Consider the following 17120-nt stretch of genomic DNA (forward strand, 5'->3'; position numbering starts at 1 on the left):
AAACAACAAGCCATGTATTTGTGTTGCCTCCTTGTCTCCCAGTGACAAACCCACATAATATTTTATCAAAATTAACAACTGAAAGAGGAAAGTGGCCAACAAAGAAGAAAGTGCAGCCGAGAAATGAAAAGTGTTAATATCTGGAAGTAAAATTGAATGGAATGGGACAGAGTTACAGAAGAAAGCTGGCCATGGGACTACTACCACTTGAAGACGCTAGATGTGCAGCCAGAGGAACTTAAGGGAACTTACCTACGTGAATGAGGAAAGTGTTTGAGGTGAAAAGGATGAAGAGACAATGCTGGCAAAAACTTCCCATTAAAATAACTCTTGGAGATCCTTTACAACATAGAAAGCACAAAGAATAAATTTTGGAAACTGATCCAAACTTCAAAAAAGGAGTCTGAAAAATCCATCAAGGCACAGAAAAGATGTGTATTCTGTGTCATAAGGTAGAGGATGGGAAGAAGGTGGCAAACTGTTCAAACTACTCTTGATATGTTTTTACAAAGAAATAAAAGTTTAATCCTCAATGTGGCTAATGGTTTAAACGACAGTGTACTAAAGTTTACTACTTTTTCATTTCCCAATCTATATATATAAAAGCCTAAGTGACCGGTTGACCAAATGTCCAAACAACTGGTTGACAGTTGCTATGATGCGCTCTGACCACCAGGGGGCAGATGCTCAACGCAGGAGCTGCCATGACACACACTGGCCATTTAAAAATACATGGTACCACAGACCCTGGCGCTAACAAACCACTCGGCTTCCCCCAGCTGGGACACAGACCCCGCCACCATCCCGGAGCAACACCCCACCAAATCGCAGCCAACGCTGCTGGGACCCCATGGTGCAAAATGTGGCCCACAGCCCAGCCCAGCCCAGCCCGGAAATTTACTTTGCAGTTACTTTGCGAGGAGGGAGGGATGCAACACAGGCGAAGTTTCTGGGGTGACTGGCAAAGTTCTCCTTCCCCACCAGCATGGCAGTTATAAAGGTATTTGCATTATAATAATTTGTTAAGCTAAAAAAAAAATGTTTCTGTGACTCAAATCCATGAGAGCAGGGGACTAGTCAATGAGGAACCAACCATCTGTGGTCACCTTCTAAGAGAGGGGGGGAAAAGTAGGAAAGTGAATTGACAGAGGGCACAAAGGCTGCTGTCAGACATGAAACCAGAACCCAGGCCTTCCTGGCAGCCAGGGCTGCACTCCTCTCTTCAAAGCCTGCCAGTCTCCCATGAAACAGACTTCCCTGAAAGGGCATCTTTATTGTCCATTTCCAAGAGAGGTAATTCAGCTGCGTTTGAATGTGGAGGCCTGGGGTTTTAAGCTACATAATGCTAACCAGAAAGAAAAAGACAAATAAACGGAGCCCAAAGGAAAGTCACTGACCATAAAATTCTTTTCCTAAATTATTTTTCAGGTGCAGAGGCTGGGCTTTGCAGAGAACAGTAAAACATTTGCTTCCCTGATCCTAGGGCAACAATACACGCTAACTTAACCAATGCCATTTGTTTTGTGGGGCCCAGGCAGCGCTGCTGTGGATTTATGATAACGGAGTTGGTTACAATCAATACTTGGTCTTTTCTTCTAGATTTAGCACAATAACATAACATTTCCCTCCTCACTCACTAGTAGTAAATACCCTAATAGCCTCTAATGCAGCTTTTTACATACCAAATCCATCATGGCTCCTATTTGCTTATTGCATTGGGAAATGTGTTTTCTCCCCACTTTATACACAGCTTTCATTAACACTACCAAGTATACCTTATATAACTGGGATATTAACTTCCATCCAATTTAGTTGGCTAGTAAATTCAGAACAAATACTAAAAGTCTCTAATGATTTATTCTCTTACTCCTAAAGTAAATATCCCTGACATTAAGGCAATTTCAAAAGCCTGGAGAAACAGGTACATAGTAAGAAAAACATTTTATATTCTAATACAATATTTTATAGTCTATTTTTAAATGCACAAACCCATGGTTACTTTTAACACAACCATTCAATTACAAGCACAGTGTAGTATTTTTGAGTCTTTAAACACTAAGAGAAGAACATAAATTAGTGAATTTAGGATTCTAAAACACAGAAATCCACTGAGCATCAAGACAATTTGTTTTGGGTATGTCAAAATAATAGTTATTATAATTAAAATATTATTAAGTGTTATTATAAAGATATTTATAACTATGTGTGGTGATGGATGTTAACTAGACTTTTGGTGAAGATCATTTCACAATATATATCAAATCATTATGTTGTACACCTGAAACTAACATAATGTTACATGTCAATTATATCTCAATTTAAAAAACATACCAATAATCTAAAAAAATGAATTTTTAAAGCCATAAACTTTCTTTTCTTCAAAATGGCCTTTTCTCAAGGATTTAGTAAGAGAAAGGAAAGAAATTCTGGTATCTAAAGATCAGTTAGACCTGTTCCATATTTTGGAGGAGGGGAAAGGAATGACTTAGAGCTATCATTTTAATAACAATAGTACATGAGAAAGTGTTCCACAACAGTATTCCTAACCTTCCTGGAAATGATGGGCTCCTAAAAAGAGGGTATACTCTGAATTTTATTAATTCTAATCATATATTATATATCCTGGATCTAAGGGAACTCACTATTTAAAGGAAGTCTTTGATAATCTCATATAGGATATTTGAAATGTTTTTGAAATAAATTTCCCTAGATGTGTCCCATCAGGAAGGCATCTAATTAGCTGTAAATCCCTCATTGGGTAATAAAGTGTTTACTTACATTTCGAAGTACAAAATACCCTGGCTTACATCCAATCAAACATCCAGATTTTGTTTCAGCAGGGTAGCAAAGATAAAAACTGTTTAAAGCCCCTGATTTTCAGTTTTAAAACAGTGCAACAAGAATGACTGATTCTCTCTTCAAGCCTTTATCTATGTAGTTTTTGGCTGGGGGGGTGGGGTTGAGGGAGGAGGGGGGAAGGGGAGAGTGGGTCTCACTTTTTTCTGTCTTGTTTAAAAACCCACCAGGTGCCAGAGGATTTAGCTATTATTCATTACTGGTTTTACAGCTCTTTACTAAGTTTTTGAATACCAAATGGAAGAAAACAAAGGCTTCAGTGAGCGAGCCATTCATTAAGTATCCCATAACCCAGGATAATACATTGTGGAGATTAAGGAAATTATAAACAATTAAATAAGCATCCGTTCTTAAAGTACCTATAAAGCACCAGGACTTAGGTTCTTCCTCTCTTGGTAACGCCTTCTGCTATTAACTTTTACCTTGATTTTAGAGAGACAGCAAACCGAGGGCCATATGCTAATATTAACTCAAATAGGTGTCCCGAGTTCCAACGGAAACCAGTCACATTTGCTAAAGCCCTAGGGCCAACTTTCCTATCATTATTTCTATTTGGAAGCAGAGCCACAAATGGCTCTATAGGTGGTGAAGTCAGGTAGTGAATGATTTGATTTATCGGATGAGCCCACTGGCTGGGTCTCTCTGCACATGTTCAGAATGCTGATGATTAACACCCGCTGGGCATTCCCCTCTTGGTTCCAAGCTCCCCTATCAAGTAGGCAAGGCTTCAGTAATGGGTGAGACAAGAAGTATATCTCAACTGGTAGAGAAACTATTTCTAGGGACCAAAAGACAAGTTGCCACAAGGGTCTGAGCTGTTAAAGGATAGGCCACCTGCACCCTCCTCCTCCCCCGCCCCCCACCCCGATTCCGATGCAGGTGTTATTAAATGTACACCTCCCCGGACCTACTAAATCAGCATCTAGGGAGGAGAGAGGGGGATCTTGGAATTTTAGTAGATTCCCCAGATGATTCTTATGCATAAGTTTGAAAAGTATTGGTCTAAGGAAGATAGAGAGATAGATAGATGATAGATAGATAGATAGATAGATGATAGATAGATAACTAGAAGATACATTTAGTAACTTTCCTGAAATAATTTCATATAAAATCCACTTTATTGTAACTAACTCATTAGGCAGTTTCATTATTCCCATTATGATGGTGAGTTAACTAGGTCAGAGAGATTGATAAGTAGGAGCAGCTGCTCCCATACCAAGTTATGCCAATTTTAAGTCTACAGAAGGGGTCAGCAAACTTTCTGTAAAGGAATAGATAGTAAATATAGTAAGTGTTGTGGGCTACATGATCGCTGCAACAACTACTCAGCTCTGCCAGAGGAGTGTGAAAGCAGCCACAGACAGTACGTAAATGAATGAGTATGGCTGTGTTCCAATAAAACTTTGTTTATGAAACAGCTAGATAGATTTGGCCCATCGCATAACATACTGTACTTTGGTCTAGTGCAGTGGTCGGCAAACTCATTAGTCAACTGAGCAGCAAACCGCGGCTCGCCAGCTGCATGTGGCTCGTGAGCCGCGGTTTGCCGACCACTGGTCTAGTGCAAGCATGTCAAACTCGCAGCCATGGGCCGCATGCCTCCCGCCGGCCGCGAGTTTGATATGTTTGGTAGTGCATCTTTAATTCCAACATGGGCACCATGAAATAGTGTTGTTTTTTTTAATTACAACTGAAAAATGGTAAATATTAATTATTTGGACCCTTTTCTTAGGTAGAACAGCCCAATCTCAACCAGTAATGGATAAATGAAGCATTACTAGAGTTAGTGGACCATTTTTCAATGACTCCAACTGGGTACTAGGATCTTTCACATGATGTTTCATTAATCCCTCAATATGTCCCATCTGTAGCTGTCAGATGCTGGATAGAGCCAAATGGCATACTCCTAGGCACAAATTTACTTCAAGCAAATATGATAAATAGGTCCAAATCTTATCACTTTAGTTTCTCTTAAGAGCAAATAAGTACAAGTGACACATACATTTTGTGATTGTGTAATGCATTCCAAGGCAAAGACTGCTTTTTTTTTTTGAGGAGAAGAAAGCTTCACATGCCTATTACCAGTCGCTTAAAGTAGTTTTAAACTGTTATGATAACATTCATGAAGCCAATAAGACATGCATATTCTTGTTCTCTGCTAATCTTCCTCTGTTCCATTTTTCTCAAATGTACATTTCTCTACATGGTTGGATGACTTTGAGTAAATTAAATATGCTTCGGCCCCTAGTAAATATATGAACCTAAATGGCTTAATCCCATTTTTATTTGCTTACAAGGCAATTATGATACAATTGTTTCCGTATAGGGGTCTCACACTACAAGATAACATTTTTATATACAGATGTTTGTAAAGTGAGAAATAAATTATGCGAAGGCAGTTACACTTAACTGACCAGTAAAACTAGCACATTGGTATTAGGTCTGATCAAATAATTGAATCGATACCCCCTCCCCTGGGAACTGACCTTTAGGCCACTTCACAATGGACGTTACACTTGCTAAGACCATTATCTCTCCCCTCGGGACTTTCCCAGAATTCGGACCTGCACAGAGAATTCTCCGCCCAGAAAAAGCCTGCCTAGAGTCCTTTAAAAACCTCGAACTGCCCTGGCTGGTTTGGCTTGTCAGTGCATAGAGCGTTGGCCTGTGGACTGAAGGGTCCCAGGTTCGATTCTGGTCAAGGGCACATGCCAGGGTTTCGGGCTCCATCCCCAATTGGGGGCATGCAGGAGACAGCCAATCAATGATTCTCTCTCATCATTGATGTTTCTGTCTCTCTTTCTCCCTCTCCCTTCCTCTCTGAAATCAATAAAAATATATTTTAAAAAATAATAAAAATATAAAAATAAATAAAAGCCTCTGACTCCTGGTCTTTGGGGGCTGACGCCATTTTGGGGCTAAGCCCATCTGGTATCCAGATGACCTAATAAATTCATAATTCTTCACTCATTTTGGCCTCATGCGTTCCTCCCTTGGAGACCCTAACAATTGGTATAAAAGATAGCTACATATCCACCAAAGAGTTCTGTTCCTCTTTCAAAGTAAATGATTATTGCTCAGAAGCAGCTGTCCAGCCAGGACTACATTTCCCGGCCTCCTTAAACTGAGGTTGGATTATTAATTGGTTCTGGACAATGAAATGTATGCAGAAGTGGTGTTTTTACTCACTGGTGGAGTTAATCTGGTTTGCCTTTTCCCTACTCTGCTCCTTTTTGTAACACTCACTGGAGGCTACATGGTAAAGATGGTGGCATTACAAGAGTTTGGTTTTTTTTAAAACCCTGAGTCACTTAAAGAAGAGCTAACTGGCTCTGGCTGGTGTGGCCCAGTTGGTTGAGCATCATCCCATGCACCGAAAGGTTGCCAATCCAATTCACAGTCAGGGCACATACCCCAACTGCAGGCTCAATCCCCAGGTAGAGGGCATCGGACTGAAGGGTCCCAGGTTCGATTCCGGTCAAGGGCATGTACCTCGGTTGCGGGCACATTCCCAGTAGGGGGTGTGCAGGAGGCAGCTGATCAATGTTTCTCTCTCATTGATGTTTCTAACTCTCTATCTCTCTCCCTTCCTCTCTGTAAAAAATCAATAAAATATTTTTAAAAAATAAGTTTTTAAACTGACATGAGACATATTATCCCTGACCAAGAAAGAAAAATAACTTTTAGTTTTGTGAAAAATCTGTATTGAAATTTTTCAAGTTGATTTTTTTACAATTGGGTTTATTTTTTATTCTCAATAATAAATTCAAATCACTATTGTATAAGTATGACATCATAGGTCACCCCATGTCACTACATTTTTACCTCTCATTAAGCAGATATTTCAGATAGGAGAGCATCTAAATAATTTTACTATGGGGCCCTAGCCGGTTTGGCTCAGTGGACAGAGTGTTGGCCTGTGGACTGAATGGTCCTGGGTTCGATTCCAGTCAAGGGCACGTACCTCAGTTGCAGGCTCCACCCCAGCATGGGCCCTGGTCAGGGTTCGTGCAGGAGGCAACCAATTGATGTGTTTCTCTCACATCAGTATTTCTGTCTGTCTTTCCCGCTCTCTTCCACGCTCTCTAAAAATCAATGGGAAAATATCCTCGGGTGAGGATTTAGATAAATAAATAAATAAATTCACTATGGGAACAAAGTATTCTTTTTAAAATAAGTTTGATTAATACTGACTTGTGTAATTTTAAAAACTTTACAGCTGATTTAATTATTTTTCAGATTATGAACTTAATATATGTTCATTGCAAAAGCCTATAAAATCTCCATAAAGATACAGAGGGGAAGAAGCCCCAATACTCCCAAACTCACCACTTAGAGGCAATTTCCTTGTATATCAGATTCCTGTGAGACTTTCCTGGTATTAGAATACAATACAGACATTTTTTAAAACTCAAGACTCTAATTCACTTAAGAATAAAAATTTTCTGACCTTGGAATCACATTTTAGATAAAATGGTACTTTGGTTTATATTCTAGAATGGAAATACACATACACACTGTCTTAAAGGACACTACGCAGTAAGCTACTGATCCTATCTGATAAAAGAGTAATATGCAAATTGACCATCACTCCAACACACAAGATGGCTGCCCCCACGTGGACACAAGATGGCCACCACAAGATGGCCAGCAGGGGAGGGCAGTTGGGAGGGATCAGGCCAGCAGGGGAGGGCAGTTAAGGGCAAACAGGCTGGCAGGGGAGCAGTTAGGGGCAAACAGGCTGGCAGGGGAGTGGTTAGGGGGTGATCAGGCTGGCAGGCAGAAGCGGTTAGGGGCAATCAGGAAGGCAGGCAGGCGAGCAGTTGGGAGCCAGCAGTCCTGGATTGTGAGAAGGATGTCCGACTGCCCGTTTAGGATCGGGCCTACACGGATAGACATCCCTCGAGGGGTCCTAGATTGGAGAGGGTGCAGGATGGGCTAAAGGACACACACACCCCGTGCACGAATTTCGTGCACCGGGCCTCTGTACTCATAATAAAAGGAAATCATCGAGTTACATCAGATTAACAATCTCATTAGTTCTTGCTGGTCCACAGACCATCAGGATGATTGGAGGGCACCTCTCTCCAGGACTGTGGAAGAAAAAAGTATTGCTTTTACACTATGAGTATATATAATTTCACAGAACTATACACTTTTTAAAGAAATGTTTTGGTCTGGTCCCCTTATTTAATAAAAACTGAGGCTCTGAGAAACAGTCTAGAGCTCCACAGTGAGATGATGGCCAGGACTACCCCAGGTTTCCTCACGTCCATCTCACGTCTTTCTATCTTCCCAAGGCCCAGGATGTGCTCCTCCACCTCCCACAGCCTCGTCCAACCCGACCAGGTGACAGAGAGGAGGGTCCCTAAAGCTAATGTGGAAAAGGTCACAACCTCAGGAGAACTAAGTTCTTTATTCACCTTTTATCTGCTTCCTATCTGTAAGGAAAATGGACCTTATCCTTTTGTTTCTACTAACTTTAGAAACATTTCTCAAAGCATATGTCCTTCACAAAACAAAAACAACAAAAAGGCCTTGCTGGTTCCTGTTTAGCTATTAAGATTGATTTACTTTAAGCTACTCTATTCATGTTACTATTTGCTCATCTCCATTAAGTTCACTTTTTTTGTTTGTTTGTTTACCATCATGGACAGAAAGATTTTCCATAATCTTTTCCATTTTTGAACTGAGGACAAATCAGTGATGTAGAAACTGAGTTAAGTCCATTCAGCTGCCAATCAACTCCTACATTTAAATGTTTTAATCCTTACACACTCTTCCTAGTTTTACATACAACACTGAGTCAAGCATTTCCCAAAGTACTTTGTGTCTAGAATATCAGATTCTCATACTTAAATGGATGTTCAAATTTTGTCAATGTTCTAGGTCAGTGGTCGGCAAACTCATTAGTCAACAGAGCCAAATATCAACGGTACAACGATAGAAATTTCTTTTGAGAGCCAAATTTTTTAAACTTAAACTTCTTCTAACGCCACTTCTTCAAAATAGACTCGCCAGACCGTGGTATTTTGTGGAAGAGCCACACTCAAGGGGCCAAAGAGCCGCATGTGGCTCGCGAGCCTCAGTTTGCCCACCATGGTTCTAGGTAAAAGAGTAGCAGACAAAAAGGGGGAAAGAATTTATTCTAACCCACGTTTTATTATCTAAACCATAAGATGTTGAAAATTAGATATAATCAGTCTAAACCAAAGAAAGATTAAGAAGGCACAATATGTTAAAAATAGTCCTAGCCAGTTTGGCTCCGTAGATAGAGCATCAGCCTGTGAATTTAAGGGTCCCAGGTTTGATTCTGGCCAAGAGCACACACCTGGGTTTGCAGGGGTTGCAGGCTCAATCCCCAGCCCTTGTCGGGGGCATACAGGAGTCAACCAATTGATGATGTGTCTTCTCACACTGACGTTTCTCTCTCTGTGTCTCTCCCTCTCCCTTCCACTCTCTCTAAAAATCAATGGAAAAATATCCTCTGCTGAGGATTAACAAATAAAGAAGTAAAATGCTGATGGGACTCTTCCTCTGGAGAGCACGCTCCTGCCTTTCCCTTTTCCCTCTTCTTCCCCACAAGTGTGTTACCTTTGGTTTTCTCTCTCCTAAGCTCCAAGGGTCCTTCTTTTGCTTCTGTAACTTATTTCCTGAGCCTATTCAGCCCAGCTGGCTCAATTCTACTACCTCTGTAACTTTCTAAATAAACTTTCTCTTATAATTTAAGTTCTTAACTCTGAAATCTTTCTTTGCCAAACTCAAGAACCAAGGTCCAATTTTACTACCAACACCACTGATAACACAACCATTAGAATTATCCTTAAAAAAATAAAATTAAATTAAAAAACTGACAATTTATGGGCATCAAATGAAAAAAAGGAAACATTTTGTTAACAAGAATCACATCGTTTCTCCACTCCATACAAATATTCAATTTTTTATAGAGGGGGGAAAACATTAGGATAAGCAAATAAAACCAAGAGATAAAAATTGTATCCACCCATATTTATTTCAACTTGTAAGCATCACCTATGGTTCTGTACAGGCTTCCCAACGATAAATGTTGGAAGAAAGCAACAATGAAAATCAACAACCACACTAGGAAAATACGACTTTTCAGTGTATTCTCACAAATGGTTAAAATATCACCAGGTCCTAGCTTAGGCCTGGACAATAACAGGGCAGGGGAGGAAAGGTCTGTGCTTTCTAAAAGGCACCATGACAGTCATCTGCGACATCGTTATTCAGGTCAGCTTTCCTTAGAGGGTTAATAGGTACCATTCATTGAGAGGAAATACTGTGGTGCCGTTGAACATAACTGTTTCATCTGCAAAGATGATCTGTCTCTCTGTGCTGTAAGTATCTACATAAATCAAATCCTACCCGAAACATTTTCGGGCCTGTAACCCAGGTCCAAACTTCCCAAGACAAAGTACCTTCCTCCTGAACTCAGAAGTGCACTGGTCCAGGCTTGGGCCTCCAATCAGTTCTGAGCGCCTCCCCACACCAGGGCACATACTGGCAAGTGAACATGAGCACTCCAACAATGGCCTGAAAAAGCAGCGCGTGCTACGGTGGTACGTCAGAGTTTGCTGTTTGAAAAATGATAAATCATTTATAATGTGAACCACTTCATAACTTATTTGCTAAGACTGAGATTTCAGGCCCTGGCTCTTCTTAAATAGGAACAATGATATATATATGGACATTTATTTAGTACTACTTAGCAATCATCAAAAAGCCACAGCGAGCTCTCCCTCTCCGGGGCACACTCGTGCCCTTCTCTTCCCCCTCATCTCCACCCTCCACCTCAGGCGCGGTACCTCTACCTTTCTCTCTTCTAAACTCCAAGGGCCCTTCTTCTGCCTCTGTAACTTGTTTCCTGAGCCTACACAGCCTGGCTGTCTCTCTTCTGCAACCTCTGTAATTTTCTAAGTAAACTTCCCCAGGGGTGGGTGGGGGGTGGGGGAGCTACCATTTTCTTGAGACTGTTATATTTCAGGACCTTCATAGATGCCTTTTAATATATACATTATCTACTTTAATCCTTTTAATGACCCTACAAAGAGGCTTTAGCCATTCCATTTTATATAGACAAGAAAACCATACAGCCTACTGTACACAGAAGCTTAACCTGGAGCCATTTCAAGCAGACTAATTCCCAAACTGTACACCAGGACTCGGGGTGCTGTAGTAAATCCATAGGGGCAACTTAGGATATTTAAACATTTCAAGGAAAACATACGTAGTGTACTTAACATGTTGGACACTGCTGAACCTACAAAGTGAGGTAGTTCACAGTCTCCACATTGGCTCACATTGCATTCATATCAATGGCATCATATCTTGGCAGAGTTTGGGTTTTAGTGGTTGCAGTGATAAAAAGCAAGTGCTGCAGAAAAACTAATGTGGAACAGGAAATGAGAGTGGTGGGATACAGTCTGATCCCAAGATTTGAAAAGTAGTACAGACACATCTTGTTGCTAATTGTGGTTATATTAAGAATGATATTTAAAAAGTTTTTCTTTCAATTATGTGTATTATTTTTTCAAACATCTTCTATGTTGTTTGGGCACAAGTACTCATTACGTTGTCTGAGCCTAACTACTACTTAACCTAGGGCAGTTCGAAAAAATTACCAAGATACTTACCTGAAGAAATGACTGGAAACAAAGTCCATAACACAAACATCATAATCAGAAAAAGAAGAATTCGTGTTAAAACCATTTTTAAAAGTCCCTCTCAAACAGCTTAATCCTTCAAATCCCAAACAATGTCCCCTGGATAATTTGTATAAAAAAAAAATTCAAAGACACATGCATGCAAATTACTGTTTTTTCCAATTCTTGGGGACTGGAGCAAAGCTTTTAAAATTATAGGCTCCAAGCTATGTTGAAAGAGACTGGGCTTCCCCTACACAGACAGAACACACCCGTCTGCAGCAAGGAGAGGGGGCGCCTGCCCAAAGGTAAGGGGGAGCAGGGACTCGAGAGACTGCCTCATCCCAGCATTCCACACGATAGCCTGGAGCAGTCTTACAGAAATTAAAAGCAATTATTGAGAGTATGATGAAAACCACAAAAAAGCTGAATGTATGCAAGTGCTGGGATGGGGCAGTCTCTCGAGTGACAAGAGAAAGTTAAGGACATGTACTGGGGGGGTGGGGGGGGGAAAAAAAGGAGCTGACTTATATAGAGAGAAGTCCCTACCCCTGATCCCTGATTGGTCCATCCTCATGCAAATGAGGGCTCCAAATCTTCACAGTTTGATTGGGCCAAAAAGCACTGTCCTGGTTGGTCAAAACAGAGCTGCTCTGATTGGTCAGTAAAGATGCTAATATGGATATAGATGTGCAGTTTCTATTGGACAGGGAAAGTCTCAGTCCTATTGGCTGAAATACAATTCCAAGAACTCCTTTATAAGGGTTGGCTCAGGTGGCAGGAATACAATGCAGGCAAGCAGTTCAATGCAGGAGGCAGGTAATTTAGTGCAGACTTCTCCCACTGTTTAGAAATGGCTGCTAGGCTCTGTTTTTAAATTAGAGTCATTAGCTACCAGGAGTCCTTCTTGGTAATTATCTTCTTTCTCTGGATCAACACATATCAACTATTAAGTGTGAAAATCAAAGGGAAATGAACAGAAATCCAAACTAGTGGTTCCTTAGCGGGGAGAATACGTGAGTAGATGCCATGGGGAGGAGTACTGGGGGATCCAAGGACCTGGGGATGCTCCACTTTTTCAGTTCGGTGATGGGTACTTGGGTGTGTGTTCTGTTCTTATTCTTTAAATTTTACCTCTAAGTTTTATACTTTCTGAATGTGTATTTCACAGCAGCAACACTATATAGAAGGGCCTTAGGAGTTGGAAGTGTGCCCTGTCTCTAAGCAGAGTTGGATCACAACCCATCTGCTTTTACTTCAGTATAAGCTTATCTGGATGGGCTATGGAAAAGTTGATGAGTTTAAGTGGAAAGCTGTGGTTACCTTTGGTGTTACCACAAAGAAGGAGTTAACAAATTAGCATTTCTTTTTTTAAAATATATTTTTATTGGTTTTTAGAGAGAGAGGAAGGGAAAGAGAAAAACATCCATCAGTTGCCTTCCGTGTGCACCCTTACCAGGCATCAAGCCGGCAAGGTAGGCATGTGGCCTGACCAGGAATTGAACCAGTGACCTTTCAGCTCAAAGGACAACACTCAATCAACTGAGCCACACTGACCAGGGCAACAAATTAGCATTTCTTACCACTCTTGATTTACTAGGTATGCCTTCCAACAATATGCAAGTAGTTGTTTTTTTTGTCTCTTTTATTCTTCTTCATCCTATTCTACTCTCTCCTCCCCACTTATGACATAGAGGGCAGAAAACTCGATTTTAATTTATACCTTAATTTTAAAAAATTCTTTGTTGTCCATATGCTAAGCACCTGCCAGGAATGATACTAGTAGAAGCTAAACATGTATAGCTGCACCTACTAAGGGTAAGAACAATAGGTTGCTATTGCTATTTTAAGGCTGGAAGAGCCTCCGCTCAGGGGCCATCAGTACTGTGTGGGACCCCTGTGGACCCAGGTGTGTCTGTCTCCATTGCCCAGGTTATTTCCATTGACATTACCTAAACATGAGTTGAGTATCACAGTCCAACTGGTTCACAAAAAGGATGCCTAACGTTTCAGAGCACTAAGCCAGGCATTTTACTTGCATCATTTCATTTTCACGACACCACCGGGTGATGCATTATACGCCCAATTTACCGTTCTAAAACCTAAAGTTCACGTAAGTGGGTTTTCCAAAAGCACACACCGAACAAGTGGTGGCATCAGGACTCAGTCTCAAAGCGGATTTCTTCAGCACTCCTTGAACCATCGCACCGAGCCTCAGGGAAACCGTTCTTGACCAGCTTTACGAAAGTGAAGCCCCTCTCAGGTGACAAACAACGCTCCACTCCCCCCCGCCCCGCCACCACCGCCCCCCAAGCTACCCGAAGCACCACACCGAAATTCCCAAGGCAAGAGTGAGCGAGCCACATCGGAAGGCAAACCACACGGCTCGTGGACTTCCTCGGGCCCTGGGGGTTGTCACTCGCCAACTCTACAAAGCTGAGCCCCTGCCAGCGCGGTCTTCCCGGGGCAGGACAGCCCCCGCCCTCCCGCGCGGGCACCTCTCCGGCGAGGGGAAGGGAGGCGGACTGCTGGCGCGCCCGAGCCCAGCCTGGTCACTCTGAAGCCGGCCCGCAGGCCCGAGGACAGCGCGGAGCGCCAGGCGACAAGAGAGGACCCTCCTTTGCGCTTGCAAACCGCGTCCGGGAGCCATACCTGGTGACCCCGCAACTCCACCACCACCACTTACTTCAAACTCTTTGGAGTCACTCAAGAAAGAGGAGGGGGGCTAGCAAAGGCGAGAAAGTTCTCTGCTCCCCGCTCCCCGCCTCCCAAGTCTATATTCTAGGGAGGTAACCAAAGCAAAGCGATAAGGCAGGGGCCCCAGGAAGACCCCCTCCGGCCCTGGCTTTCCCAGAGGCCGCAGAAAAGAAGGCAACGCGTTCCGTCTGAGTCTCTTCCCCAAGCAGACAGCGGTCTGGGGCGCCGAGGGCGCAGCGCCCCCATCCCCGACGTCGTCCTTCCCAGATCAGAGGTCCCCGGGAGTGGGGGCGCCGGCGCGCAGAACGCACGGTACCTTTTTCTCCTGCGCTGGACGTCCGCGCTGCAGGAACTGATGCCAGGGACCGGGTTGGGTGAAGGGAGATGATGGGGACGGGCTCCCGCTGGCTCCGGCGGCCCCTGGGCCTCGGCGCCGCCCCGCGCCGCCCCGCGCCGCCGCCTCCAGCCGCCCGCTCTCCAGGCTGCGCTCCCCGCTCCAGCAAGTTACCTGTGGCCGCGCCCGCCGCGCTGCCGGCTGGGCCCTCCGCCCCGCCCGCGGCTTCTAAGCTGGGGTCGCAGCGCCCCGCAGCGGCCGGCGGGGCACGGTGGGGGCCCAGGGAGGTGGGGCCTTGGTCTGCAGCCCGCTCGCAGATGGGGCCGCTACCCCTTCGCCCAGGAGGGAGAGGTCTCCTTCGCAGAGCGGGAGGAAAGGGGGCTGCGGGAGGTGAGGTTTTCTGGGCAGCAGTTGCCCGGAGGTTTATGGGAGGGAGAAGGGAATTGGGAGGAGAAACCATCCTTCAACCCGTGGCAAGTGGATATTTCAGTATCCTCGTAGTTCACGGAACTGTGGTCGCTCAATGGAAGCGAACATCAATGCTGACTGATCCAGAGGGCTGGGGAGGGGAAAGGAAGCCTTTATTCCAAACAGCTGGACGCAACCATCCTTATGAAACAGGCAAAACCGTTGAGCCTTCCTGACTCCTATATTCAAAGCACACTTGACATACCATTAACTCCTGTTTTTGTGTTTTTCAGTTACTTCTTCAGGATCTAGACGAGTTCCCGAACATAGTGAACACTCAATAAATTATTGTTGAGCGAATGTATAAATAAAGGGGACCTCAACCTTTTCAAGAAGCAGGCCAGGTATCTGCTCTCCAAACATAGAACTCTTCGGGACAAGTTTATTTTGAACCTTTTTTTTTCTTTTTTCTTTTCTTTTTTTTTATTAAAACATATTTTATTGATCTTTTACAGAGAGGAAGGGAGAGGGATAGAGAGTTAGAAACATTGATCAGCTGCCTCCTGCATACCCCCCATTGGGGATGCGCCTGCACCAAGGTACATGGCCTTGACTAGGATCCAACCTGGGACCCTTCAGTCGGCAGGCGGACGCTCTATCCACTGAGCCAAACCGGCTAGGGCCTGAACCTTTTTTTTCTTATCCTCTCTGAAATAGGCCTGGTTTCCAGGGGCAGGGCGAGCGGGGGAGGGGGGATGATGATCTCCTTTTTCTTAAGATATTTGTCTCCCTCTCGCCTTCAGGGAGCATTAGGCAGGGAAAATCCAAAAAACCCCTACCCAAACCAGGGAAGGGTAAGTGCTCCGGAACTTCCCCCACCCCTAATCAGAGCTGCCTTCTTCAGATTTGTTCCCCACCTCTGTCACTGACACACGGGGCGGGGGGGGGGGGGGGGGGGGGGGGGGGGCGCGCGCACACACACACACACACACATGCACATCTAGAGCTATTAGAACACATTTCCTTCCACTGCCCATCAGGTTCCCTGAATTTCTCTGTGGACAGGTCACTAGGGAGTTCTAGGTGGAAACCCCCAAAGCCAAGGTATCTATGCATGACCTTTCAAACAGATCATTTATTGTTATACTTTTCCAAATTCAAGGGTTTTCCTAGTTAGTTTCTTCAATAAACTTTCAAAGATCCAAAGTGCTCCATTCCTGTGGGAGGCTTTTATAGCCTCATCATAAAGTCACAGTGAGATGGAGTTTTAAGTTACATTTATGAGCAGTCAGAGCAATCGCACATTAATTCTGCTGAAAGGAACAGAATGCCCAAGCCAGCCTGTAAGATATGTGAACGGTCTTGGGAGCCGACCCGTCTGCATTTGTTCCCAGACCTTGATGAATGGGAATTCCTGGCAGGGGGACCTCACGAGTGCCAAAGCAAGCAGCGCATAAGGGCTGCTTGGAGATCTTACTTGCTTATCTCCAAGTGGGCACTCAGTTCCTGGGCAACTAATGGAAGGAGAATCCTAACCCTCCCTCTATATGAGAAAGGCTCCCAGCTGCAGTTCCGTTCTCACCGCTCTGCTCAGCTCAATCACAGTCAGCCTCATAAATCCACCCCACCAACCCCTCCTTCTGCCTCTTGAGAAAGAAGTCTGCTCTGCCAATAACTTTAACTGCCTTGTGAGAAATAATCTCGAATTGCCAGCAACATTTCTTTAATGAGTTGACTGTCCTAGCTGTCTTTTATGTTGGTAGTAGCTTCAGTTTATCCTTCAGCCCACCATTCTGGCTTCCAGCCATTCTATTCCCTGAAACTTCCCTTTCTAAGGCTTCCACTCAAGAAATCTTCCAAGAGCCCTTCCGTGATCATATTCTCCTTCTCCTCCAGAGGAAACCACCTGAATTTGTGGTAATGATTTTCTTATCTTGAATATATTTAATGTCCCTAAACATGACGTTGTTTTGCCTGGTTTTGAACTTTTGTAAAGGGAATCATTCTATGTGACTCCTGTGCAAGTTACTTTTTTCACTCAGCATTCTCTTTCTAAGAGTCAACTATTCAACTTCTCTGATATACAATATTTCATTGTAAGAAGATACCACAATTTATCCAGTCTAATTTCGGACATTGGGTTGGCTCCAGTTTTTGCTGTT

The 17120-nt window shown here is 43.5% G+C and overlaps 1 protein-coding gene across 2 annotated transcripts in view; it reads right to left on the reverse strand.

Moving 5' to 3' along the window:
• Window positions 1-14755, reverse strand: part of ANKRD6 (ankyrin repeat domain 6) — a 146857-nt gene extending 132102 nt beyond the window's left edge. For both annotated transcript variants that reach the window (XM_080664934.1, XM_080664932.1), the window contains exon 1: window positions 14533-14755. The gene's annotated coding sequence lies outside the window, so the exon portion shown is untranslated. The remainder of the gene's footprint in view (window positions 1-14532) is intronic.
• Window positions 14756-17120: the final 2365 nt, after the last annotated feature.

Source organism: Plecotus auritus (genome assembly GCF_963455305.1).
Source record: "Plecotus auritus genome assembly, chromosome: 4".
Classification (NCBI taxonomy): domain Eukaryota; kingdom Metazoa; phylum Chordata; class Mammalia; order Chiroptera; family Vespertilionidae; genus Plecotus; species Plecotus auritus.